Genomic DNA, 27,935 nt, shown 5'->3' on the forward strand with positions numbered 1-27,935 from the left:
TAGTAAGACCAAAAGGCATAACCAGATTCTCAAAATGACCCACAGGAGTGTTAAAAGCAGTCTTCCATTCGTCACCCTCCTTCATGCGCAACAGATTGTATGCCCCCTTAAGGTCAATTTTAGAGAACCATTTGGCCCCCATTAACTGGTTAAACAGATCAGGAATCAATGGCAGTGGGTAAGGATTGCGTACAGTAATTTTGTTAATCTCACGAAAATCCAGACAAGGACGTAAACCGCCGTCCTTTTTTTTTACAAAAAAAAATCCAACCGCCACAGGAGACTTAGAGGGCCTAATGTGACCGGCGGCCAAACTTGTCTGTATGTATTCCTCCAAAGCCTTCCTCTCAGGAATAGTCAGGTTAAATAAACGACTTTTAGGAAGAGTCGCTCCAGGGACAAATTCAATTGAACAATCATAGTCTCTATGGGGAGGCAAAACCTGCGATTCCTTCTCAGAAAAAAACTCTCCAAAAATCCTGAATAGGAACAGGCAATTCTCCCCTATCCAAAGCTGCAATACCCCCGTTACAACACTTGTCATAACATTTATGGCTCCAGGATTTAATTTCACTGGTAGACCAATCCAGTACAGGATTGTGAAATTTTAACCAGGGCAATCCCAATATTACTGGAGAAGGCAAGTTATTCAAAACTACCAAATCCAATTTCTTATAGTGAACACCATTAATAGTGAGAGGAAATTCACAGACCTTGAGAGTAATATTCTTCAAAGGGGAACCATCCACAGAAACCACAGCAATGGGGGATGATAAAGGTTCGGGTTTTAAATTGAGTCTTTCCAAGAATCCCCCATCAATTACATTCAGAGTAGACCCACAATCGACAAACACCCGAAATTCCATTAATTTTTCCTGAGCAATCGTGGAAGCAGCTAAAAATACACCCTTGGAATTTAAACAGGCAATACGGGCATGACTGACCATTTTTTTTTCTTTCTTCATACGAAGCTCACAGCCTTTAATCAAATGACCAGATTTTCCGCAATAGAAACACAAGCCTTCAAAAAATCTACGGTCTTTTTCTTGAGAGCGAGGTGCCACCGATCCAATCTCCATCGGTTCACCACTGTTAGTACACACATTCTCATAACCAGAGGATTTGCTCTCATTAACCCTTGCACGCAGTCTCCTATCCACCCGTATAGCTAATTGCATAGCCTGTTGCAAATCTTCAGGTGTAGGATAAGCAATTAGCAGGTCTTTAACCCTTTCATTGAGCCCAGCAAGAAATAGACTTTTCAGAGCAGAATCGTTCCACCCTGTTTGAGTAGACCAACGACGGAAATGAGTACAATATTTTTCCACATTACCTGATCCCTGTCTCAAACTCAGTCTCAGCTGATGCGACACGGTCAGGATCATCATATAATAGCCCCAAAGCAGAAAAAAAACTATCCACTGATCTGAAGCATGTATCACTAGGTTGCAAAGAAAAGGCCCACTCCTGAGGCTCTTTGCACAAAAGTGACATTATGAACCCTATGCGCTGGGATTCATCCCCAGAGGACTTGGGTCTCAAACGAAAATACAATAAGCAAGCATTTTTAAATGAAAAAAATTCTCGGTGTTCACCAAAAAATAAATCCGGCAAACATACCTTAGGCTCCAAGAAATGTGCTCCAGGACAGTTACTCACGTGCTGACGGAGCTCGGCCACCTCCAGAGAGAGTCCCTGCAGGCGATGAGCCAAATCCTGAACCGACACCATGATGGAACAGAAAAATCTTTCCTTAGAGAATTTGCAGGCTGGACTTACTGTTATGTTCTGCTACCAGAGCTAAGGAAAGAGAGGAGATCTGTCCCTACGATAGAACTCAGCTTTATCCCTACGATGTAACAGGGAACCTGATCCTGCGATCAGACCTGCTAAAGTCCTAAGCTAGTCTGTACGGAGACCTATAGATGTGGGGAAGGAATCCCTACAAGTACTAAGGACTGGGAGGAAAATGGGATACCTCCTAACAGAAATAGTAGCAGACAGACAAACAAACAAAATAAATAGAACAAAGAGGTCCGTAGACCAAGCAAACTAACAGAGTTAGATACAGAGCACAGGCTAGCTAGAAAGTAGTTATACAATGAAGTCCAGCAAAGCCAGAAGGGCGGAGCAGGATTAAATAGGCCAACAAGGTCATGTGACCAGCAAAGGAAAAAACCTAAGAGCAAGGTTCTAACAGTTACGACATTTCTCCTGCATGTGCCAATACCCCATATGTGGTTGAAAACTACTTTTGAGGCACAGTGCAAAGCTCAGAAGGGAAAGAGCACCATATTGTAGTGTAGATTTTGCTGGAATGGTTTGAGGGTGCCATGTCAGATTGGCAGAGCCCCTGAGTAGTGTTGAGCCACCCCCGTAGTGTTCGAGTTCGGTTCGGTTCGTCGAACACCCGTGTGTTCGCCGAACTGTTCGTCGAACTGTTCGTCGAACACCTTCGAACACCGTTAAAACCAATGGCAGGCAAACAAAAACACATAGAAACACATAGAAAACACCTTCAAAGGTGTCCAAAAGCTGACAAACTGCTCAGAAGACATAACTAACACATGGAAAAGTGACAAGTACATATAGTCATGCGAAAATAAAAGAGGTGGAGGAGTAAAAGGAGGGGGAGACACAGATATAGGCATGTCATGCCCTTCTAAAATCCAAAAAGTGAGAAGCCGACACGGCCAGTCCGCTCCTGCCCGTGCCACCTCCGTGTCGCCGGGTTTGTGCCAGAGCCGCGGTGAACCCTGACGGCCAGCCCCCCTCTCCCAATACTGGTGCCTGTCCGCTGGTGGGTCGAGCGAGCCCCCCTGTGGTGGAGGCAGCTCTAAGCTTTTTAATTTAAATTGTCTCTCTAATTTGAATGAATACACTTTAAATCCATTTACAAGGATCTATTGGAGGGCAAGTCTCATGCCAGCAGCCGCGTAATTCCAGCTCCAGTAGCGTCCACTAAAGCTGCTGCAGTTAAAAAGCTTTTATAAGGATCGAGCTCGGCTGTCCACCGCAAGGCATCCTACTGCCAGTCCCAGCCCCTATGCCTTGGGGTGCCTCCTGATGCTCTTCACTAAGTATCCCATGGTCCCGAAGCATTTCCTTTGAAAAAATTAAGTGTCTAAACTACAGGTGGTGTAGCTTGCTTAACAGCCGGGATAATCCGCTGACTAGCAGACACTGCTACTAGGCACAAAGTATTTCCTGGGCTAGATGCAGTTAAAAATTTGTAATTAGATACTCTCGTTGGATGCTGAGAAAGCATTACATAGAGTCTCCTGGCACGCCATATATGATTCTCTTAAAAAGCTTGGGGTAGGGGTCTAGGGGACCCTTTTATAGCCAAAATCACGGCCCTGTATCGCAATACGTCACCTAGGCTGAAGATAAATGGAACTGTAGCACCCTGAGGGCTCGGTTGCTACAGACGTATTGCACCTCACCCAGAGGTGTGATATCTCACTCTCAGGTAAGGATGGAGTGTGGATCAGGACCCGACACCTGCATGCATTACACCACATTGCCGTGGGGCAGGGCGACCAATATGCCCCTGAGATGGGCACGACAGTCCCTGTCCCTGGCTGGAGTGGGGGGAGGGAACACTGAGGAAGGGGAACCCTGTAGTGCAGGAGCAGGGAGGAAGCAGTTCCTGGGTGCATTGAGAAGGGAGTATAAAAGGTGGGCACCATCTTAGTTCAGTGCAGAGAAGTCTGAGCAGAAGTGGCAGGGAGCAGGGGCTCTGCATGAGCTCTGCTCCGGAGGCGGGCCTAGTAACAGAGGCCCAGGCCTGGAAGAGGGAGAAGGAAGGAAGAGGAGCGGAGAAGGCTCCAGGAACGAGGAATGAAGGGATCCCAGGGGTGCGGACGGGCGAGTCGCCACCGCACGCCCGAATCCACCTGCGTGGAGGGGTCAGGCCAAAGGGGGAGACCGGTCCCCGAACTAGTGGAGGCAGGAAACGACCCTCAGCTAGAAACCGGAGGCTCTGACATTTTATGTGGCGCAGCCCCTCGCTACACCCGCTAGGAAGGCATCACATAGGGTCAGGGAAACTGGCGCCAAGTTTACCAAGAGGAGGCCCGAGGCAGCCGGACAGAAGTGTTGGTAAGAAAGGCCAGACAAAGGACACACAAAGGGGGTCCTGTGAAGTGCTCCAAAGTTATCTGGGAGTTGTCTGAGCCCCTCACCTGGTGAGCACAGTACGACATGGGCATCCGTTACCTGCAGACGTGGTCTGGATAATAAGAACTGTGAGTATAGGCCCTGGACTGCATCACTGACTCCGTGTCGTTACTGCTGCTGCCCTGCACCATCACCCCCATCCTCCGCATACACTGCCCTGAGGCTATACTCCTCCCGTGGGGAGTTATGCTACGCTCTGCTGCACCCACAACACCAGCCTCAGTGGTCTGCCCTGTAGCGGCGGTTCACTCTGACCGCAATCCACGGGTGGCGTAGTTGGACATTTAAACATCAAAACCACATAAATAGTTCCGCCACTGGTTTGACCGCCCTGAGCCACGGAACCGGGTCGCCACCACGAAGACTACAACCACCAGCATCCACCAAAAAGGGTCCGGCTCCGGGTGTCCCAAGGCCCAGGGGGTGCGTCAGAACATTTTCATCACCTTTCACAATCACCAATGGGACAAGGTAGGGATGTCCTCTGTCCCCTCTCTTATACATCCTAGTGACGGAGCACCTGCTCTCATCAATTCGCCATAACCCCAATATTAGGTGGATTGAGGTGGGAGGCACCGAGTACAAGTGCTCTCTATTTGCTGATGATGTCCTAGTATATATCACTCAATCACATATATCCATCCCTGCTGTTATGGCTGAAATAGATCACTTTGTTACATGGTAAAATTTTAAAATCAATGCAGCGAAGTCTGAGGCCCTCGATGTCTCCCTCCCCAAATCCATATAGGATTCCATCCAGTCCAACTTTCCCTTTGCCTGGCCCTCACAGGGTATCAAATACTTAGGAATTCATATTCATAGAGACCTCTCCCATCTATGTTATCTTAATTTTGGGCCCTTTATTGAACAATTCCATACAGACCACGGTTGGCAAGTTAGAACTGTAAGATTCACTACGTGAACCACTGGTGTTTTGTGGAAAAGCACATGTACACTGCGTTCCAAATTATTATGCAAAAAGTGTTTAGGAGTGATAAGGGAAGAATTTGTTTGTTTGTCAGTTAAACTCATTGATGGTGATGTGTGTCAGGGCTCTTTATATCACTGTAAGCAATTGCAGACACCTGTGCTAATTAGTTTGGCAGGTGTGTCCAATGAAAGGCAAGACTACTTAAGAAGGCTCTCTCACATTATTAAGCAGCCTACATTTTCTGCCAAAATGGGAAAGAAAAAGGATGTGTCGGCTGCTGAGAAGCAACAAATTGTGGAGTGTTTAGGTCAAGGCATGACTACAATCAACATTGTGCGATGATCAGGATGAAGTGTCTTGGCAATCAAGAAGTATGTAGCTGATTCACAGTACACACGTGTGCGTGCTGATAAGGGCAAATTGAGGACTCTTTCCTACAGGCAATTACGTCAGGTTAAAAGAGCAGCGGCAAGAAAGCCTTGTCATAGCAGCAGACAAGTTTTCGAAGCTGCTGGTGCCTCCAACGTCCCCCGAACAACAAGATGCAGGGTCCTTCAGAGGTTTGCAGCTGTGCATACGCCATCCTGTCGACCTCCTCTATCCACTTCACACAAGCAGAAACGGCTCCAGTGGGCCAAACATTACATGAAGACTGATTTCAAAACTGTTTTGTTCACGGATGAGTGCCGTGCAGCGCTCGATGGTCCAGATGGATGGAGTGGAGGATGGCTGGTTGATGGACACCCCACGCAAACACGGCTACAGCGCCAACAAGGAGGAGGTGGAGTAATGTTTTGGGCTGGAATCATGGGGAGAGAGATTGTTGGCCCCTTTAGGATCCCTGAAGGCGCTAAAGATGAACTCCATAATGTATGTGGATTTTCTCAAACAGCACTTCCTGCCATGGTTCAAGAAGAAGAACCGTGTATTTCACAGCAAGATCATTTTTCTGCATGATAATGCACCATCTCATGCTGCACATAAAACATCTGCATCTCTGGCTGATATGGGCATAAAAGGGGACAAACTTATGGTGTGACCCCCATGCTCCCCTGACCTCTACCCCATTCAGAACCTTTGGAGCATCATTAAAAGGAGTGTCTATGATGGCGGGAGGCAGTTCACATCTAAGCAACAGCTCTGGGAGGGTATTCTGTCCTCATGCAAAACAATTGAAGCAGAAACCATCCAAAACCTGACAAATTCAATGGACGAGAGAGTTCAGAAGCTCCTTTCGAACAAGGGGTCCTATGTGAAAATGTAACATCACCTACAATAAAGTTTTGAGTTGAAAACTGTTTGATTTCAGTTTCTAACAACCTGCTAATGCTTATAATTTCAAAAATGACCATTTTTTTGGTCTTTATTAAAATGAAAAGGTTGATCGAAAAGTTTGGGGGATCTAAGAGTGTGGCAACCCAGTAGTCATGATTACTTCGAATTCTGACAATATGAGGGTCATGCTGCAGGTAGTGCAGCAAGAAGGCACTTATGTGTCTTGCGCATCTCGGAGCCCCAAAATTATTTTCCGGGCTAGATGCAGCTAAAAATTATTTTTAATTTTAAATCTGGTGGAGCTTATTATAGATGGCCTAATAGGATCAGTGCTGCACACTGCTACAAAGCCCAAATTATTTTCCAGTCAAGATACAGATAAACATGATTAGTAATTTGAAAGCTTAAAACGGTTGGTAGGGTGATTTTAACCAATCATCAAGCTTTTACTCTCCCCAGGATGACACAGGGGTAGAAAAGTCGTTTCGGATCCATGATTTGTTCATCTTTATGAACGTGAGTCTGTCTACATTATCAGTGGAGAGCCGCGTGCGCTTATCTGTCAGCACACCACCAGCAGCGCTGAACACACGTTCAGACAGAACGCTGGCTGCGGGGCATGACAAGATCTCCAAGGCGTAAGTGGCTAGCTCCGGCCATTTATCCAGATTGGAAGCCCAAAAAGAGCAAGGGTCCAGTGACACAGTCGTGGCTTCAATGTTTACTTGGAGATACTCCTGTACCATCGTCTCTAGGCGTTGACTATGTGTCAGACTTCTTGTCTCCTGTGGCCTTGCAAAGGATGGGCTAAAAAAGTGGTGAAATGATTCCGCAAAATTGATGTTACCAGCAGATACTGTGGTTCTGTTACGGTTTGAGTGCTGAACACTTGACGGTCCCACGGTTGGCAAGTTGGAACTGTGAGATTCACTACGTGCACCACTGGTATTTTGTGGAAAAGCACATGTAAGATTCTGCAACAGTCTCTGCTGATACTCCTGCATGCGTGCATCCCTTTCTATGGCAGGAATAATTTCTGCAAATTTACTTTTGTACCGGGGATCTAACAGTGTGGCAACCCAGTAGTCAGGATTATTTCTAATTCTCACAATTCAAGGGTCATGTTGCAGGTAGTGCAGCAAGAAGGCACTCATGTGTGTTGCGCATCCAGGAGCACCAAGTCCCTGTTGTGTTGGTGGCGAGGTAACAATATTGCTTCCTTCCTCTGTCCTCTCCCCCCAACCTCGCACAACAGAAATGTGATCAAGGTCTCCCTCATCTGATGAGTCTTCCATCAGTTCGTCCTCCACTTCTTCCTGGGCTCCTGCACCTTCCTCACTAGTTTGGCTGCTACCATGCGCCCTGGTAAAACCATCTCCCCCACCCTCACATGCCTGCCGCCTTGGTGCTGCCGACCGTCTGGACCTTGCAGATATTAGCCCTTCCGCATACAACTCCTCCTCCTCTACTTCCTCCACCTCCTCTTGTGCCACCACCTGACTCCGAATTCTGTTTAACATGTGCTCCAGCATGTAAATCACCGGAATAGTCATGCTGATAATGGCATCGTCAGCACTAAACATCTTCGTCGCCATTTCAAAACTGTGCAGAAGGGTGCATAGGTCCCTGATCTGAGACCACTCCTCCAGCGTGATTTGCCCCACCTCTGAATCTCGTTGGCCCAGGCTATACGTCAGAACGTATTGCACCAGGGCTTGTCGGTGCTGCCACAGTCGCTGCAACATGTGCAGAGTTGAATTCCACCGGGTAGGCACATCGCATTTTAGCCGGTGAAGTGGCAGGCCCAACGACTTCTGTAGAGATGTAAGTCGCTGAGCTGCGGGATGCGAACGGCGGAAGTGAGCACACAGCGACCGTGCCCTCTGCAGAAGGCCATCTAGTCTGGGATAGTGGGCTAAAAATTGCTGGACAACCAGGTTCAACACGTGAGCCATACAAGGCACGTGTGTGACATTGCCCCGGCGAAGGGCCGCACCCAGGTTTGCAGCATTGTCGCACACGGCCTTCCCTGGTTTCAGGTCCAGTGGAGACAACCATTCATGAAATTGGTTCTCCAGAGCTGACCACAACTCCTCAGCTGTGTGACTCACATTTCCCAGACATTTCAAAGTAAAAACCGCCTGATGACGTTGAGCCCTACTGCCAGCATAGTAAGGAGGTGTGCAGGATCCCTTCTGCGCAGTTAGAAAGCTTGTGGCATGACCAGACAGGCTTTGGGTGCAGGTGGAAGACCGAGAGGAGGTTGAGGAGGCAGAAGCAGTGGAGGAACTTTGACATAAAGAGGATTGACGCACAACTCGTGGGGACGGCAAGACTTGGACAGCAGCCCCTTGTCCTGCTGTCACCATAGTTACCCAGTGCCCAGTCAGCGACATGTAACGCCCCTGTCCATGCCTACTCGTCCAAGTGTCTGTGGTGAAATGCACCCTGTCACACACAGAGTTTCTCAAAGAAGCGGTGATGTTGTGTGCGACATGCTGGTGGAGCGCAGGCACACCTTTCTTTGAGAAGTAGTGCCGACTGGGCATCTGGTACTGGGGCACTGCGACGGACATAAGGTCTCGAAAATCCTCTGTGTCCACCAGGCGGAAAGGCAGCATTTCTGTAGCCAAGAGCTTGCAGATGGTGAAATTCAACCTCTTAGCTTTCTCATGGCTAGGAGGAAATGGTCTTTTACTTGTCCACATCTGAGGGACCGAGGGCTGGCTATTGTGCTTAGACGGGGTTGATAAGGGTGTCCCCGGCAAACTGCCGGTCTGTGAGGAAGATGCAGGCGGACATGTTAGGTTGCCTTGATCCAAAGGTGGTGCTATCGATGTCGGACAGCGCTCAACACCAGCTGGTGTTACCACCTCCAAAGAAAATGATGACCTGCCAATCACGCTGGCTGTTGCGGGTAAAGAGGTGGCAGGTCTGCGCCCCAAAACAGGTGTGACTGCTGTCCCCCCAGTCACAGAGGATGAAGAGGCCGCGGATGCACAAGATATGGCAGACGGTGGTTGGCCCGGCCGGCTAGGCCGCATTGTAGCACACTGAGCTTCCCACTGCAACTTATGCTTCATGTCCATGTGCCGGTTCATGCATGAAGTACTCAAACTATGTATTTTTTGGCCTCTACTTAGCTTTTGCTGACAAATGTTACAGATAACACGAGTTGGGTCATCTTTATCGATCTGAAAAAATGCCCAGGCTATACAAGGCTTAGCACCCATGCGACCTGAAGAGCCACCACGACTTGTGGTGAGAGGCAGAGTTGTGTTTGAGGATGCAGTTGTTGACGTGCTTCCAGTACTACGTCTCTGTCCAGGAAGGCGCAACCTGACCTCGTCGTCACTAGCATCTTCCTCCACCTCCTCTGCTGACCTCATCTCTTGGCTGACTGTGGGTTGACAGTAAGTGGGATCTCCAACCTCATCATCATCACCCTGTGTGTTATCACACCCGTCGTCCTCAGAGCCAACCTGTTCCTGCCCTGACAAAAAACTAAAGTTGTCGCTCCAATCAGGTATTTGAGTCTTATCATCGTCTTCCTCATTGTCTCCACCAACAGGAGTTACAGTTTGGGAATGAGGGTCTACATTATGGTCAGAACCTTCTGCGTCTGGTCCTGGATCCGACTCATAAAGATTCTGGGCATCAGTGCAGATCATTTCCTCGTCTGGATTCACAGAAGCGCTGGAGTCGACCTCTGATTCCCAGGCTATAGTATGAGTAAACAGCTCTGCAGACTCAACCATCTGTTCTACCTCATACTCAGACGGGCAGCTGGAGATTTGGGAGCTGTGAGGAAGCAAGTGCGATTTGGGTGACACCTTTGAGGACTGGAGTATTTGTGATGTTGAAGTTGATGTGGAGGAGAGCCCACTTAAAGGAGCACTTGATATCCGTTGAAGCACCTGCTGTTTTTGTGCCTCATCTGGAATTTGTAGCGATTGGCGTGGCCGTAAGAAAGGGATCTTATCACATTGTCCGCTAAAAGAAGTAGACATTTTAGTTTGCCTGTAAGATGGTCTTTCTTCTGCAGATGTTACTGTTGCTTTAACACCTACCCCACGGACACAACCTTTTTTCCCCTTCCCAACACGCCTATTCCCCTTTCCACCAGCAGCAGGCCTTTTTCCACTCATTTTGGTGGTTAACTAATTCACAACTCTGGAGTTGTTTGCACAAAAAAACAATGGATGGTAACCGAGCAGAGCTGAGTGGCCAAACTGTGGTATTAGGCCAAAACTATTGGCTGGGTTAGATGCAGAAAAAAATTTTATTCAATTTGCAACCTGATGGAGGTCAGTATAGATGGACTAATACAACAAGTCCCACACACAGCTAGAAGCCCAATATTTTTTCAGAGGTAGATGCAGAAAAAAATATATTCAGTTTGCAACCTGATGGAGGTCAGTATAGATGGACTAATACAACAAGTCCCACACACAGCTAGAAGCCCAATATTTTTTCAGAGGTAGATGCAGAAAAAAATATATTCAGTTTGCAACCTGATGGAGGTCAGTATAGATGGACTAATACAACAAGTCCCACACACAGCTAGAAGCCCAATATTTTTTCAGAGGTAGATGCAGAAAAAAATATATTCAGTTTGCAACCTGATGGAGGTCAGTATAGATGGACTAATACAACAAGTCCCACACACAGCTAGAAGCCCAAATATTTTTTCAGAGGTACTGTAGATGCAGATAAAAATTATTTTGAATTTGCAACCTGATGGAGGTCAGTATAGATGGACTAATAGAGAAAGTCCGACACACTGCTAGAAGGCCAAATATTTTTTCAGAGCTAGATGCAGAAAAAATTATATTCAGTTTGCAACCTGATGGAGGTCTGTATAGATGGATTAATAGAACAAGACCCACACACAGCTAGAAGCCCAATATTTTTTCAGAGGTACTGTAGTTGCAGATAAAAATTATTTTGAATTTGCAACCTGATGGAGGTCAGTATAGATGGACTAATAGAGAAAGTCCGACAAAATGCTAGAAGGCCAAATATTTTTTCAGAGGTACTGTAGATGCAGATAAAAATTATTTTGAATTTGCAACCTGATGGAGGTCAGTATAGATGGACTAATAGAGAAAGTCCGACACACTGCTAGAAGGCCAAATATTTTTTCAGAGGTACTGTAGATGCAGATAAAAATTATTTTTAATTTGCAACCTGATGGAGGTCAGTATAGATGGACTAATAGAGAAAGTCCGACACACTACTAGAAGGCCAAATATTTTTTCAGAGGTAGATGCAGAAAAAAATTATATTCAGTTTGCAACCTGATGGAGGTCAGTATAGATGGACTAATACAACAAGTCCCACACACAGCTAGAAGCCCAATATTTTTTCAGAGGTAGATGCAGAAAAAAATATATTCAGTTTGCAACCTGATGGAGGTCAGTATAGATGGACTAATACAACAAGTCCCACACACAGCTAGAAGCCCAATATTTTTTCAGAGGTAGATGCAGAAAAAAATATATTCAGTTTGCAACCTGATGGAGGTCAGTATAGATGGACTAATACAACAAGTCCCACACACAGCTAGAAGCCCAAATATTTTTTCAGAGGTACTGTAGATGCAGATAAAAATTATTTTGAATTTGCAACCTGATGGAGGTCAGTATAGATGGACTAATAGAATGATGCTATGCCCAAAAGATTTTACTTCACTAGGTGCAGTAAAAAAATTGGTATTCTATACACAGGTGGTATATCTTGCAACACAGATAGGCTACTCCACTGACTAACACACTCTGCAATAGGCCAAAAAGGATTAGCTTTGCTAGATTCAGCCAAATGCTGTGAAAAAAACTTGCACAGCACTGGCACAGACCTGCCTGGCAAAAACTGATAGGAACTGATGTAACCTAGTCCTGAAAAGGACTCCAATTACAATTAGTCTTTACTCCCACAACCTATCTATTTAAGAGCACAGACCTGCCTGATAAAAGTCGTAGGAAATGCTGTAACCTAGTCCTTAAAAGGACTGCAATCACAACTATTCCCTACTCCCAAGCTATCTGTATATTTGTGCGAAAATTGGCTTGAAATTAACAAGGTATAGCGCACACAGCAACAGCGGTGCCTTCTAACACGCAGCTGCAGCAGTGAGAAAATGGTGGCGACGGGGAAAATGGCTTGGTCTTATAGGGCAAGGACATGTGACATACACTGCCAATGACACATGCCCTTGCTTGTGTGAAAAAAAGCACTTCGCTCCGTGTGTGCGCTGCTGATAGGCTGACAGATTGCACCTCCCCACTGTAAATGCGGGAAAGAGAAAAAAAAATGGAGATCTTCATTGTTCCTGCAGAGATCCATCCCCTGCCCCTCCCCCCACCCCGCTGTACACTCAAACTGCGTATTAACATTAATTTTCATCATTACTGAGAAAAAATCCAGTTATGATTTTGGTGCACGAACAGTTATCGAACATAACCTCGAACAGCCGAATTTTTCTCAAATTGTTCGTGTTCGCCGAACGGCTCGAACACCGCCCAAAACAGCTCGAATTTGAGATTGGCGAACAGTTCGAGCAGAACAACGCTCATCTCTACCCCTGAGTTTCCAGAACAGCAGAACCCCCATATGTGAACTCATTTTACAAACTACCCCTCTCTATGAATTCACTTAGGGGTGCAGTGATCATATTGATAGCACAGGTGTGTCACAGAAGTTTATACCATTGGGCAATTAAGAAAAAATAATTACCGTTTTTCCACAAAAGTTATGTTTTAGCCCCATATTTTACATTTTCAATCACATAGTGAAATGGGTAAAAATGGCACCAAAATTTGTCACACAATTTCTGTTGAACGTGGCAATACCCCATATGTGACTGTACAGTACTGCTTAGCCACACAGCGAGACTCAGAACAGAAGGAGCGCTATTTGACGCTTGGAGAGCAAATTATCATAAAATAGTTTGCGGACTCCATCTATAGAGCCCTTGAGTGCCAGAAGAGCAGAATCTCCCTCAAGTGACCCCATTTTGGAAATTACACCCCTCTGGGAATTTATCTACAGGTGTAGTGACAGATTTGACTCTATGGTGCTTTCCAGAAACTAGCAGTAGTGAATGTTGCTGAGTGAAAATTGCAAATCTGCCATTGTAGTACCTGTACATTGTAGTTCCTGTACATTGTGCGCAGCTCATGCTTCTGAAGACATGGACCCCATCAACTAAGTGGGCTCTCATCGCTACAGAGATGCATTCGGGAGCGCAGACTTCGCTGTTTTCTTGGGGGGGGAGTGAGCAAACATAGCACTTTTACAGAGTCTTTTGTGCTCCAATATTTCCCTTAATCGATGACAGACCTGAATGGGGACTTGCTTTTTCATGGATTGAGTTGAAGCTTTTACTGAGAACATTTTAGATCACGTTTATCTTGTGCTCTACGCTGAGCACTTACATAAGGGTTTCCATCTAAATCTCCGAATGACATGATTCAGATGAAACCCTTGAGGGATCCATTCACTATAATGAGGCAGCAGAGTTATTCTTGACTCAATCTGGTCTCTGTTCAGCAGTGTCCTCCTTTTCCCGAGTGCACAAAACTGTGGTCGACCGAGCTTTTATGCCCGCTTAAAAAGACGGACACCACCAGATCATAGGCCAGATGGTGTCCATAGTATCTCCATCTGCCTCATTATAGGGAATCTTCTGGCTTCGTATGAATCATGTATTTTAGAGATTTACACGGAAACCTGGTATAAGCGCTCAGAAAAGAGCGCAAGATAAATGTGAACTAAGCTGCGATCTTTGTGAGGCAGAATGAACAAATCAACAGCAGGTCAAAAATTGGTTTTATTTACTTTTTACACCGTTCACCATGTGGGATAAGTGATTAGACTACTTTATTTTTATGGTCGGTGATATTACAGCGATACCAGATTTATATTGTTTTATATTGCTGCTGTCACATACTAAAAAACTAATTTTTCTCTATTTCTACTGACAGAGTCATGTGAGGGCTTGTTTTTTTCTGGATTAGTTGACGCTTTTATTTCAGACACATAACATTCAGGAATTGTTTTTTTTTTTTTTTTTTTTATGCTGTTCACGTGATAAGACAACTTTATTTTTCAGGTCAGTACAATTACAGTGATATCACTTTTATATAATTTTTTATGCTTTGTCATTTTTACAAAATAAAAACAATTTAATAAAAAAAGAGAATTGTTTTTGTATTGCTATATTCTGAGAGCTATAGCTTTCTTATTTTTCCGCTGACGGAGCTCTATGGTAGCTTGTTTTGTTTGAGGGACAAGATGGCGTTTTAAGCTATACCATTTTTATTCACATTAAATTTTTTGATCTTGTTTTATTCCACTTTATGTTCAGCGGTATTATGTTTTTTTTTACGGTGTTTACTGAAGGGCTAATTAGTGTGACAGTTTTATAGGTCGGGTTGTTTCATTTTGAGTCACCGTGAAGACCATCAACACAACGCGATCGCATTATGGCGATCAGAGAAGGAGATCCCTCCCGTTTCATGTTGCTATTGACAGAGGCATCAGAGGGGTTAAACGCCTGCGATTAGCACTGATACCCGCTTTTGCTCGCTTCAGCACTCGGAGTGAGCCCGCACGATCGTCACGCTGTACATTTACAGCGCTTTGTGAGAACGCATCTCCCGCAGCTCTGTACATGTAGGGCGGATGGCGTGAAGAGGTTAATAGATTGAACTCTGTAAACACAATCTTGGTTAATGCCTCGGCATCAGTATGAAGAAGCATAATTAAAAACCCGTCTCTTGTTTAGATAATATGTCGCCCTGTGATTTTTGCTAACCGTGTAAGTGCTAATGTAACGATTCACCTTTGAACCAAAAATATGCTCCTAAAATTTGATGGAAGACGATGATTAAAACGGAGTTTGAACATCTAAACAAAACACTAGTAACACACGTCTGTTGCAAAAAAATCACAGGAGATAGCTGTTTGATGACAAGTGAGTGGTTACATTTAAAGATGAGCAAACATTGCAATGTTCGGTTCAGAATTGTTCGCCGAATATTTAGACATTCGCCGAATTTATTTGTCGATTAATACGTCAAACATTACCAAACGCCGTAGGATTCAATGGGGGGACAAAAAAAAGCATATACAACACCTTTAAACGGGCCCAAAAGCTGCCAAAACACATCAAATTAGGGGTAGACACCAGGAAAGTGTCATCAATTCACCCAGAGTACAAGTACTATAATTGTTATTACTATTATAGAGACATTTATTCTGTGGCGCATTACATGTGAAAAGGGGTCACCGACTGGTAGAAGAAGAGAGCGGACCCTGTCCGTGAGGCCGCACAAACAATGTACAAGGGATGGGTGAGGGTACAGTAGGTCAGAGTACAGCTAGTCGTGCAGCGGTATGCTGGAGCGAGGGTTACCGCCGATTGTACGCTTGTCACAAGAAGTGGATCTTCAGCTTCCTTTTCAAGGTTTCCACGGTAGGCGACAGTCTGATGTTTTGGGGTACAGTATTATCATAGTAGGGGAGATGCACTGGACAAATCTGCTGAGAGCCTAAATTGTGGTAAGCTTCCAGGAGCTCACAACTGAGCAGATTAACCCCTGCACCGATTAATATGAAGGCGAAAGGCTTCTAATGAGTGCAGGTGTGGGAGGATTCAGACGCTGCAGTCTTCTGGCTCCTCTTTATCACGGTAAACCCGTGACAGCAGCAGTGGTCGGTCTCCTAGACAATGAGCTAACTCTTTTATGATGATAGAGGACAACATCTGCAAGTAATTTGTATGTTCTCCCCGTGTTTGTGGGGGTTTCCGCCAGGTTCTCAGGTTACTTCCTCAGTAAAAAAGCAGCCATGCAGGAGTGTTCACAGTTCAAAAAATTAGAGCCTAACACCACCAATTCCGTGGCCAACAGATTGGAGATGGTGGAGTTCCACCTCTTAGCTTTGTCATGTGTCAGAGGAAACAATCTTTTACGTGACCACAACTGTGGGACCGAGTGATAGCTGTAGTGCTGAGAGAGGGCGGAGTATAGTGAAACAGACAAACTGCTGGACTGTGAGTGAGGTGCAGGGGGACATGTTACGATGGATTGAGAAACGTGTGGTGTGCTCAGTGAAACAAACACAGCATGCATGTCCGCTTCCTTTACAGCTGACGGGCTCTCACTCAGTCTGACTGGAGCGGGTAGAAAACTAGAAGCTCTGCGGTGGGAGACTTGCGTGACAATACCTGGCACGGTAACAGAGGAGGAGGAAGAAGCAGCGTATGCGGTTGTTCGGACGGCTGATGGTTGTTGAGGTCCGCATTTTATCACAATGAGATTGCCAGAGTAATGCATGTTGATTGCGCATGTGAAGGTTCATGCATGTAGTAGTCAAATTTTTGCAATTTTTCCCTCTAATGAGTTTTTGATCGCAAAGTTTACGTGAGCTGGCTCGTCCTTTGCAGTCTCAAAAAAGACACAGGTTAGGCAACCTTTGCCGCCCCTGGGAGCTGCAGACCTGCGACCGCTGCTGGTCACTGCCACGGTTGTCGCTAAGGATGCAGTGCTCCACGTACTTGCATCATTCTGTGTCAGCGCCATAGGACACAACGTAACCTCCTCGTATTCCTCCACCTCCTCAGATGAGCTACTCAGCTGCTTGCCTCTGGGTTCACACCAAGTTGGACGTACAACCTCATCATCATCCAATGTGTTATCCCATTCCTCGCCCTCAGAGTCACCCTCCTCTTCTTGCCCTGACAGCACAGTACAGTCTAGGGTCAAGAAGCTGCTTATACCCATTTTTCTTCCCCCTGTATGGAGAATAATATCTGCCCCAAACAATTTTAAGTTGAGATGTTGTCTGCTTTTTATACCCATTTTGAGTTTAGCAGGTCTGTGTACCTCTGTGTGGAAAAGAATATCTGCCTCAAACAATTTTAAGTTGAGATGTAGTCTGCTTTATATACCCATTTTGAGTTTATCAGGTCTGTGTACCCCTGTGTGAAGAAGAATATCTGCCCCAAACAATTTTAAGTGGAGATGTAGTTTGCTTTATATACCCCTTTTGAGTTTTTCAGGTCTGTGTTCCTCTGTGTGGGGAAGAATATCTGCCCCAAACAATTTTAAGTTGAGATGTAGTCTGCTTTAAATACCCCTTTTGAGTTTATCAGGTCTGTGTAGCCCTGTGTGGAGAAGAATATCTGCCCCAAACAATTTTAAGTTGAGATGTAGTCTGCTTTATATCCCCATTTTGAGTTTTTCAGGTCTGTGTACCCCTGTGTGAAGAAGAATATCTGCCCCAAACAATTTTAAGCAAAGATGTAGCTTGCTTTATATACCAATTTTGAGTTTATCAGGTCTGTGTTCCTCTGTGTGGAGAAGAATATCTGCCCCAAACAATTTTATTCGGAGATGTAGTCTGCTTTATATACCAGTTTAGAGTTTATCAGGTCTGTGTACCTCTGTGTGGAGAAGAATATCTACCCCAAACATTCTTAAACAGAGATGTAGCCTGTTTTATATACCACAGTTGAAAGAAAAGCAATTTCTATTGCATCATGTGTTCTCCTGTGAGAACAATATCTGCACCAAACAATTAATTTAAAATAGGTATAAGTATTATAATGGGGACTGACTCCTCTTCCACTACAGTCAACCCAGCAGATGGAAACACAATCAGGAGTGTTCACATTTAAAAAAAATTAGGGCCTAAGACCACCATTTCCTTGGCCAACAGATTGGAGATGGTGGAGTTCAACCTTTTAGCTTTGTCATGTGTAGGATGAAACAATCTTTTATGGGACCACAAATGCGGGACCGAGAGCTGGCTGCAATGCTGTGAGAGGGTGGACAACGGTGAACCGGACAAACTGCTGGACCGTTAGTGAGGTGCAGGGGGAGATGTTACAGTGGATTGAGAAAGATGTGGTGTGCTCGATACAGCTGACGGGCTCTCACTCAGCCTGACTGGAGCGGGTAGAAAACCAGAAGTTCTGCGGTGGGTGACCTGTGTGCCAATACTTGGTATGGTAACAAAGGAGTAAGAAGAAGCAGCAGATGCTGTTGATGGGGCAGCTGATGGATGATGAGATTCCCAGCATAACGCATGTTGTTTGCGCATGTGAAGGTTCATGCATGTAGTAGTCAAATTATTGCAGTTTTTCCCTCTACTGAGTTTTTTATCGCAAAGTTTGCAGATAACGTTTTGTGGTGACAAAAGAGGCCCAGGCCAGGCAACCCTTGCCGCCCCTGCGAGCTGCAGACCCGCGACTGCAGCTGGCCACAGTCACAGTTGTGGCTAAGGATGCAGTGCTCCTCATGCTTGCATCACTCTGTGTTTGCACCATAGGATAAAAGGTAACCTCCTCGTCTTCCTCCTCCACCTCCTCAGATGAGCTACTCGGCTGCGTGACTCTGGGTTCACACCAAGTAGGATCTTCAACCTCGTCATCATCCAATGTGTTATCCCATTCCTCGCCCTCAGAGTGACCCTTCTCCTCTTGTTGCCCTGACAGCACAATAGAGTCCGCATGAGCCTCAGGTATCTGAGTCTCATCGGGATCACCTCTCTCCCCGGTGTTTAACGTCTGGTGACGAGGGTCAGGAACCTGCTCGGACCCTACTCTGTCCTGCCCCGAATCCAACCTAAAAAAGATTTGGGCATCGGTGCAGATGCTTTCCTCCTCTTCTTGACTATGTGACTATTTGGAGTACACTTTTGATGCCTATGGTATAGAATGGGTGAACAGTTCTACAGACAAACCCATCTGTGGTTCGCTAAAGTCAGTTGGGCACTTGGACAGTTGTGACGCAGGGGGTAGCAAGGGTAATTGGGGTGCCACCTCTGTGGACTGTACTATGTGTGTGATGTTGAGGTGGAGGAAGAAATGGAGAGGCCACTTGAAGCAGCGCTTGCCATCCACTGGAGCACCTGCTCTTTCTGACCCTTATCAACAAGGCGTATCGCTGTGCGGCTGCCAAAGAAAGGGAATGGAGTAGCCCGTCCAATAACAGAAGTTGTCCGTTGTCTTCGGATAGGACATGACGGTGTTGGTTCACTAATGCTTTCACTAACATTACCACCTATCCCACGTATACCTTGAACACCAAGCCTATTCCCACTTCCACCAAGACTTCTGTTCTTCCCACTCATATTGCCCAGATACTGTGTTAGGAGCACGCTATTAGCAAAACAAAATTAGTCCTGAATTTCAGCGGCAGTAAATGACAAGGTAAGATATGGCTTGCTGTATAACGTTACTAAAAGAGCAAAGTATTTTTTTAGTGTGGATGAGGCTTGTATAACATAGGAGATATTCTACAAACTATTTCAAACTGAGATGTCCCTTGCTGTATAACATTAGGAATAGTGTTGAGTGAATCTGTTCGTCGAATGTTCGAAAGTTTCAAATTCGGCACGAATATGGCACATTCGGGTTCGTGATTGCAAATTTTCTTAAAATCGGAAAAGTTCGACGAATTTGCACGAGACCGCGAATACAGGGCTCCCACGGAATTTTTACCAGTTTTGTTAGCATAGTGCAAGTGTATGATGAGCGGTGACATGTGCCAGGTGAGTGTGGGGGCTGTGGAGAGCTTAGAACAGGTCAGATCAGCGGCACACTGTTTGTTTTTGTTTTTTCCTGTGGGCGGTAACTTCAACTGAGGAAAGCATGGCCAGCTAATCATAGCGCAGGAAGCATCTACACTGTCCAGACATAAGGCTTCTGCAATTGGCTGCAGAAATCACATGTCCTCTCAATAAAAACTGTAAAATGAAAAATGGGCAAATGTTCCCTCAGCGCCATTATATCCATGTCACTGCTGGAGACAGACGCAGCTCAGTATTCTCTTGTGTAATGAGAGATATTAGCTAGATAGATGGGCGCTTGTGTGGTAGTCAGATAGTGTAGATAATTCCTGGCCTGTGTACCTCTGCAACCGCTGGTGCAGCACATTTTTGGTGTTCTTGTGCAAGTACTGAGATTCTGACAGAAACAGAGGGCCCATGCCATACTATAGTGCTGTGCACCGCTGGTATAGAGCTCCATGTCTCAGTATACCTTGAATCTTTTTTTGCACTTGCTAATGTGATCAAGTAAGCGCAGTGCACCTTTACATTTAGTGGGGTTGAAATTGTGCTCTGCACAGTCTGCAGAGCTTCTTATTGCAGAGCACAAAATCTGTTTGTTTTTCTGTTGCTATTGTGATATTGAAAGCTGTGTGCACTAAAGATTTTTTAGTGTCAGATACTATTTTAGTGGAGTTGAACTTCAGGTGGTTTCAGAGTAAAAAAATACATTTTTTCTCTTGCTACGCCCAGTCCAAAAAATATTTTTTCCTGTGCCAAAAGTCATGCAGTGCTATAAGCCAGCTACTACGTCAGTGGCGGTCAAATTCAGCTTGTACGCACAGTCAAACCTATATATATTTTTAGTTGGCAGGCAGAGTCCACCAAAGGTTTTTTCATGTGGCAAAGTTGATCCAGTCTGCTAAAAGGCAGATCCTATTTTAGTGGTGTTGAACTTGTCCTGGTTTCACAATAAAAAAAAAAAAACTTCTCTTACTAGGCTCAGTCCAAAAAATATTTTTTCCTGTGCCAAAAGTCATACTGTGCTATAAGCCAGCTACTACGTCAGTGGCGGTCAATTTCAGCTTGTGCGCACAGTCAAACCTATATATATTTTTGGATGACAGGCAGAGTCCACCAAAGGTTTTTTCCTGTGGCAAAGTTGATCCAGTCTGTTAAAAGGCAGATCCTATTTTAGTGGCATTGAACTTGTCCTGGTTTTACAGTAAAAAAAACAAAACTTCTCTTCCTAGGCCCAGTCCAAAAAATATTTTTTCCTGTGCCAAAAGTCATACAGTGCTATAAGCCAGCTACTACGTCATTGGCGGTCAAAGTCAGCTGGACGCAGAGCTTATGCAGAGTAACCCAAAAATATTTTTTGCTCAGAGTAAAGTGATACAGCTGGCTAGATATGAGTTTGAAATATTTCGCAGGATATATTCTATGTCATACTGGCCTCATCCACATTCAAAAAAAATAATTTCTTCTCTTCCTAAAGTAATACAGCAGGGGACATCTCAGTTTGAAATTGTTTGGACAATATCTCATAGGTTTTATCGGCCTGATGCACACTAATAAACTTCTTTTGTCTGTTAGTAACGTTATACGGCAGGCCATATCTTACCTTGTCATTTAGTGTCGCTGAAATTCAGGTGTGTGCTGAGCTATTGCACAGGAAAAAAACATATTGTTCTTTAGTTAACTGTGTGCTCCTACCACTATATCTGACCAACATGAGTGGGAAAAGAGAGGGTGTGGTGGAAGAGGAATAGGCTTGGTGTTCAATGTGTACGTGGGGTTCGTGGTAATGTTAGTGAAAGCACTAGTGAACCAACACAAACAGGTCCTATCCAAAGACAGCTGACAACTTATGTTAGTGGACAGCCTACTGCACTCCCTTCCTTTGGCAGCTGCACAGCGATATGCCTTGTTGATAAGGCCCAGAAAGAGCAGGTGCTCCAGTGGATGGCAAGCTCTGCTTCCAGTGCCCTCCCCTCTTCTTTCTCCACCTCAAAATCACACGCAGTACAGTCCATGGAGGTGGCACCCCAATTACCCATGCTTCCCCCCTCGTCACAACTGCCCAACTGACTGTAGCGAACCACAGATGGGTGAGTCTGTAGAACTCTTCACCCATTCTACACCATGGTCATCAGAAGTGTACTCCAAACAGTCACAGAGTCAAGGGGAGGAAAGCATCTGCACCGATGCCCAAATTTTTTTTAGGTTGGATTCGGGGCAGGACGAAGTAGGGTCCGAGAAGGTTCCTGACCCTCGTTACCAGACGTTAACCGCAGGGGAGGGAGGTGATCCCGATGAGACTCAGATACCTGAGGCTCATGCGGACTGTACTGTGCTGTCAGGGCAACAAGAAGAGAGGGGTCACTCTGAGGGCGAGGAATGGGATAACACATTGGATGATGACGAGGTTGAAGATCCTACTTGGTGTGAATCCTGATTCATGCAGCCGAGTAGCACATCTGAGGAGGTGGAGGAGGATGACGAGGAGGTTACATTTCACCCTACAGACACAGAGTGATGCAAGCACGAAGAGCATTGCATCCTTAGCCACAACCGTGGCTGTGGCCAGCAGCGGTCACGGGTTTGCAGCTCGCAGGGGCAGCAAGGGTTGCCTAGCATGGGCCTTTTTTGTCACTGCAAAGGATGAGCCAACTCACGTTATCTGCAAACTTTGCGATAAAAAACTCAGTAGAGGGAAAAACTGCTATAATTTGACTACTACATGCATGAACGTTCACATGCTCAAACAACATTCTTTACACTGGGAATCTTACCACGCTGAAATGCGGACCAGCGCACCTCAACAACCATCAGCTGCCCCATCAAACGCATCCACTGCTTCTTCCTCCTCCTCTGTTACCGTGCCAAGTATTGTCACGCAGGTCTCCCATCACAGAAACTCCGGTTCTTTACCCTCTCCAGTCAGGCTGAGTGACAGCCCGTCAGCTGTAACGAAAGCTGACACACCTGCTGTGTTTGTTTCACCGAGCACACTGCATGTTTCTCAATCCACCCTAACATCTGCACCTCACTCACGCTCCACCAGTTTTTCCGGTTCACCATACTCAGCCCTCTCTCATCACCTTAGCCAGCCCTCAGTCCCGCAGTTGTGGTCACGTAAAAGATTGTTTCATCCTACACATGACAAAGCTAAGAGGTTGAACTCCACCATCTCCAATCTACTGGGTTGGCTGTTGTGGAACCTTCCTCTTCTGCAGTCTAAGTTGTGTAAGGTTGCGCACCCGTCCTTGCTGCACTCCTGATACAGATTCTGCCTGCTGCACTCTGATACAGACTCTGCCTGCTGCACTCTGATACAGACTCTGCCTGCTGCACTCTGATACAGACTCTGAGTGTTGCACTCTGATACAGACCCTACCTGCTGCACTCCTGATACAGACTCTGCCCGCTGCACCATTTAGTCTGTCCTACTGGGTCCAGCTACTGCGCGTCCGTTGGTCTGTCCTGGAGTGGCACCTGGCGTTCATCAGGAGCCAAATCTAACCTCACCATCAGAGGCTTTAGTGAACAGTCCGGTGCTCGCTTAGTCACGCCCCTCCAGGCTCTCCTGGGTCTGTGGCACAGTGGTTCCACAAACCACGTCCGTGACAGTGCGCCCTTGCAGGCAGGGTCCTCTCTCCTGTTGTACCAGTCGGTGACCCCTTTTGACATGTAAAGCGCAACTGAATAAATGTTGCTGCCACAGTAATAATAATTATAGTCCTTGTACTCTGGGTCAATTGATGGCACTTCCCTGGTGTCTACACTTAATTTGATGTGTTTTGGCAGCTTTTGGTCCCGTTTCTAGGTGTTGTATATGCATTTTTTTGGTCCCCCAATTGACTCCTATGGGATTCGGAAATGTTCAACGAACATTCGGCGAATAAATTCTGCGAATATCAATTTGTTCAGCGAACTTTTCCGAACCGAACATTGAAATGTTCGCTCTTGCCTAGTTCGGAACAGAAGAAAATATTTTTTTACTATGGATGAGGCCTGTATAACATACAAGATATTCTCCAAACTATTTCAAGCTGAAATGTACCTGCTGTATAACGTTAGGAACCAAACAAAGTATTTTTTTTTACTGTGGATGAGGCCAGTATAACATGGGAAATATTCTCCAAACTATTTCAAGCTGAGATGTACCTGCTGTATAACGTTAGGAACCAAACAAAGTATTTTTTTTTACTGTGGATGAGGCCTGTATAATATAGGAGATATTCTCCAAGCTATTTCAAACTGAGATGTTCCATCTTTATAACTTTAGGAAATGAACATAGTATTTTTTTTACTGTGGATGAGGCCTGTATAACATACGAGATATTCTCCAAACTATTTCAAACTGAGATGTCCCTGCTGTACAATGTTAGGAACCAAACAAAGTATTTTTTTAGTGTGGATGATGCCTGTATAACATAGGAGATATTCTCCAAACTGTTTCAAACTCAGATCTAGCCTGCTGTATCATGTTAGGAACAGCAAAAAATAGATTTTTTTTACTCTGCATAAAGCTCTAAATACAGTTGAATTTCACTGCCACTAAAAGGACTAGATGTCTTATAGCAGAGTGTAACATGTTTGAGACAGAAAAAAAGATTTTTTGGACTCTGGCTAGCAACAGAAAAAATCTTTTTTTTTTACTCTGAAAACAGCTGAAGTTCACCACTACTAACGTAGTAGCTCACGTATAGCAGAGTATATGACATTTGCCACACAAAAAAATCTTTTGTGGACTCTGCCTAGCAAGACAAAAATTATTTTTTTTTACCCTGAAAACAGATGAAGTTCACCGCCACTAAGATAGTAGGTGGCTTTTAGCAAAGTGTATCACGTTTGCCACACAAAAAAATCTTTGGTGGACTTTGCCTAGCAAGACAAAAAAATCTATTTTTTTACTCTACAAACAGCTGAAGTTCACCGCCACTAACGTAGTAGCTGACGTATAGCAGAGTGTATCACGTTTGCGACACACAAAAGACTTTTGTGCCTGCCAACAGAAAAAAATACATTTGTTTTACTGTGCATACAGCTGAAGTTCATCCACCAAAAAAATGACAAACTGGGCTAAAACAGCTTACACTATCATATTAGCAAATGGAAAAAAAAGGTTTCTGTGTTCTGCACTCAGAAGCTCTGCAGATAGCTGAATTTCAACCCCACAAAAACTAAAAGTGGCTTGCTTGCTTTATTACATTAGCAAGTGCAAAAATAGATTGAAGTTCTGCATGGAGCACAGTACAACCGATGCACAGCACTGTTCTGAGTCATAGACCCTGCTCTCTCAGTAATTGCAATAGAAAAAAAAAATGTAATGCAAGGTCGATTGCACAGGTACACAGCACAGGACTTATCTACACTATGTGACTTCCACAGAGGCGCCCATCTATCTAGTAGCTAATATCTCTCATTACACAGGACAGCGCACACTCACCAGCGTGTGTCTCCAGCAGTGACATGCATAAAATAGCGCTGAGAGAACATGACCGGTTTTATTTAGAGAAGACCTGTGATGTCAGCAGCCAATTGCAGAAGCCCTTGTGTCTGGACATTGTGGATTCTTCCTGCGCTCTGATTGGCTAGCCGCACTTTCCAGATTTAACGTTACCGCCTATAGGAAGGAAAAAAAAATTACAAGCGCGCCGCTGATCTGACCTGTTCTGAGCTATCACCAGCCTCCCCACTCATCTACCACGTCCCCCCGATCATCATACACAAGCACTATGCTAGCAAAACTGTAAAAAACGCTCTAGTTGCCCCGCAATCACGGTCCCGCATTTATTCGCTGAACGTTGCCAATTTTTCCTGAATTTAAGAAATTTTGCTCGCATTTCAGATCACGAATCCGAATGTGCCATATTCGTGTCGAATTTAAGTTGTAAGTTCGGATTATGAACAAATTCGCTCGTCACTAGTTACATTAGCACTTAAAAAAAACTGTTGACAGAATTTCACATCCCAAACTATTTATATGTGCATGTTGTTCTTTGAAACACAATTCCAGCAATACCTTTATATGATCAGTCTGTTCGTCTATTACTGAGAAATCTGATGTTTAAATGATATGCAAACAAAACTGAAGAACTATTGGTAGATCTGAAGTTTCTGTCACTCCAGCTCTATTCCCCGCCCAGCGCTGCCTATTTTTGCTAGACTGAGGAGTCCTTTGTTTGAAGTTACACAGTATAGATGCTGTCACTCAAGCATGAGGAGGCAGTGCTGGGTTGGTAACAGAGCTGAAGTGACAGAGGCTTAAGATCTACAAATAGATCTAAAGGCTCATTTGCATATCAATTCAAACACTGATTTCTCAGTAACAGAGCAACGAAGTGACTTTTTAAAGGTGTTGCTGGACTTGTTTTTGATACACCTACAGTTGAAACCAGAAGTTTACATACATTATATAAAAAGACACATATGCATGTTTTTCTCAATATCTGACATGAAATCAGAATAAACCTTTCCCATTTTAGGTCAATTAGGATTACCATAATTTTTAATATTTGCCAAATGCCAGAATACTGAGAGAGAGAGAATGTTTTCAGGCATTTTTATTACTTACTGCAAAGTCAAACGTTTACATACACTAAGATTACTATGCCTTTAAATAATTCGGGACTGTCAATATAATGATGTCATGTGTTTGGAAGCTTCTGTTTTTTGGCCACATTTGAGTTAATTAGAGACATACCTGTGGATGTATTTTAATGCACACTTGAAACACACTGCTTCTTTGTGTAGCATCTTGGGAAAGTCTAAAGAAATCAGCCAAATATCAGGAAGAGAATTGTGGACTTGCACAAGTCTGGCTCATACTTGGGTACAATTTCAAGATACCTGAAGGTGCCTCGTTCATCTGTACAAACAATTATACGCACGTACAAACAAGATGGGAATGTCCAGCCATGATACTACTCAGGAAGGGGACGGGTTCTTTGTCCCAGAGATGAACGTGCTTTGGTCCGACATGTGCATATCAACCCAAGGACAAAGGCAAAAGACCTTGTGAAGATGGCAGAAGCTGGTGAGATTGTGTCAATATCCACAGTGAAACGAGCACTGTATCAACATGGGCTGAAAGGCCACTCTGCCAGGAAGAAGCGATTACTCCAAAAGAAACATAAAAAGGCAGATTAATGTTTGCAAATGCACACAGGAACAAAGACCTTCAATTTGGAGGCATGTACTGTGGTCTAATGAAACTAAAATTGAACCTTTTGCGCATAATGACCATCGTTATGTTTGGAGGAAAAAGGGAGAATCTTGGAAGCCTAAGAACACCATTCCAACTGTAAAACACGGGGGTGGCAGCATCATGTTGTAGAGTTATTTTGCTGCAGGAGGGACTGGTACACTTCACAAAATAGATGGCATCATGAGAAAAGAAGGTTATGTGGCAATACTAAAGCAACAACTCAAGACATCAGCCAGGAAGTTAAAGTTTGGGCGGAAATGGGTCTTCCAAATGGACAATGACCCGAAGCATACTGTCAAAATGGTAACAAAGTGGGTTAAGGATAACAAAGTAAATGTTTTGGAGTGGCCATCACAAAGCACTTATCTCAATCCTATTGAAAATTTATGGGCAAAGCTGAAAAGGCAGGTGCGAGCAAGGGACCTACAAACCTGGATCAGTTACACCAGTCTTGTCAGGAGGAATGGGCCCACATACCGACCAACTATTGTGAGAAACTTGTGGAAGGATATCTCAAATGTTTGACCCAAGTCATTCAGTTTAAGGGCAATGGTACCAAATACTAATGAAATGTATGTAAACTTTTGACTTTGCAGTAAGTAAAAATGCATTTGGCGAAAATTAAAAATTATGGTAATCCTAATTGACCTAAAACGTGAAAGACTTTTTCTGATTTCATGTCAGATACTGAGAAAAACATGCATATGTGTCTTTTTATATAGTGTATGTAAACTTCTGGTTTCAACTGTACATGCACATATTAATAGTTTTGGG

The 27,935-nt window shown here is 44.7% G+C and overlaps 1 long non-coding RNA gene across 2 annotated transcripts in view; it reads right to left on the bottom strand.

The window, feature by feature from the left end:
* LOC141165808 (uncharacterized) overlaps nucleotides 1-27,935 on the bottom strand; it is a 110,433-nt gene that overhangs the window by 14,740 nt on the left and 67,758 nt on the right. Inside the window, exon 3 of one of the 2 annotated variants that reach the window (XR_012251208.1) lies at nucleotides 25,401-25,577. The exons of the other annotated variant lie outside the window; for it this stretch is intronic. This is a non-coding gene — a long non-coding RNA (uncharacterized lncRNA). The remainder of the gene's footprint in view (nucleotides 1-25,400; nucleotides 25,578-27,935) is intronic. 2 annotated transcript variants of the gene reach the window in all.

This window comes from Phyllobates terribilis, unplaced genomic scaffold (genome assembly GCF_046119375.1).
Source record: "Phyllobates terribilis strain yellow unplaced genomic scaffold, ASM4611937v1 Scaffold_1__5_contigs__length_1240528914, whole genome shotgun sequence".
NCBI classification, from domain to species: domain Eukaryota; kingdom Metazoa; phylum Chordata; class Amphibia; order Anura; family Dendrobatidae; genus Phyllobates; species Phyllobates terribilis.